We start from the raw sequence: 1,381 nt of genomic DNA on the forward strand, positions 1-1,381 counted from the left end.
TAGGGCCACGTTGGCGACTATAGAGCCACGTTGGCGAGTTTAGGACCAAGTTGGCGACTGTAGGGCCACGTTGGCGATTTACGGCCAAGTTGGAGACTATAGGGCCACGTTGGCGAATTTAAGGCCAGGTTTGCGACTTAAGGGCCACATTGGCGACTATAGGACCACGTCGGCGACTATAGGACCACGTTGGCGACTATAGGACCACGTTGGCAACTTTAGGGCCACGTTGGCGGCTATAGAGCCACGTTAGCGACTAGAGGGCCACGTTGATGACTAATTAAAGGGCCACGTTGGCAACTTTAGGGCCACGTTGGCGAGTTTAGGGCCACGTTTAGTGGTCAAAAGCATATCCGAATTCTTTTTATTATAGAAAACAAAGGAGATCACAGTTTTTTTTTAAGTAAAGGCTCTGGATCTAGACATTTTCTTGTGAATTTTGAACTTCGAAAGAACTTCTTGGATTCAAACTTCATAAGAATTTTTTAGATGTTTTAGGTATATGAGGTTTATGCTGATGTGTTCTATACAATACATCGTTTATATTTTTTGTTTGATAAATATGGCGTTAGCGTATGTTTGACAATGTTGTTCTTCACACCGGTTTTATTGCTTTTATATAAGCACATGTAAGTTTAATCTTCAATATTGATGACTTCAATTAACTTTCGAACGATAATCCCTTCTGAGTATTTCAAAAAAACATTGAAAAAATCTCATGAGTGATCTCAAAATAGAGTGGTGAACTGCATTAAAAACGTGACGTAAAATGATATTAAAAACAACGCGTTATTGCGCAAGCCCGGCTAGCTCAGTCGGTAGAGCACGAGACTCTTAATCTCGGGGTCGTGGGTTCGAGCCCCACGTTGGGCGAAATTTTTTTTTTCGGGAAACAATTTTTAAAGGTGAAATCATTCGTGAACTTACAAGAGTCTATTTTAGAATACTATGATTGAATGAAACGGCCTCATATCAACACGAAATAAAATATGCTTTTAGTTTCCATGAAAATCTGTGTGCGGAACAATTCAATATTTTTGAAATTATATAATTTTTCCGTTTATTTCTAAAAAACGGCTCAATTTCATCAACATAATTTTATGTCATAAATGAATCCAGCGTTAGTTGCAATGCCTTGCATATTTTATTTCATATAACCTACATTTTTTTCGGATATATATTTCATTTTATAAATATGTCCAGCGTTAGTTGCAATGCCTCGTATATTTCAACACCAAAAAAGTGCGTAAACTTTTATTGTAAACACTAAATACGTTAAAATAGCTACATTACATTGGATGCATTTAAAAATGATTTTTTAATGCATTTTACGTGCTTGAACATACGTTGAAATCAAACGTCGATGAGAGCAGCGATTGCC

General features: G+C 37.4%; 1 non-coding gene across 1 annotated transcript; it reads left to right on the forward strand.

Moving 5' to 3' along the window:
- The first annotated feature begins 800 nt into the window (after window positions 1-800).
- Window positions 801-873, forward strand: Trnak-cuu. Its single transcript has one exon. It is a non-coding gene; the product is annotated as a tRNA-Lys (tRNA).
- The last annotated feature ends 508 nt before the right edge of the window (window positions 874-1,381 follow it).

The sequence above is a fragment of the Hyalella azteca genome, unplaced genomic scaffold (assembly GCF_000764305.2).
Source record: "Hyalella azteca isolate HAZT.00-mixed unplaced genomic scaffold, Hazt_2.0.2 contig11585, whole genome shotgun sequence".
NCBI lineage: Eukaryota > Metazoa > Arthropoda > Malacostraca > Amphipoda > Hyalellidae > Hyalella > Hyalella azteca.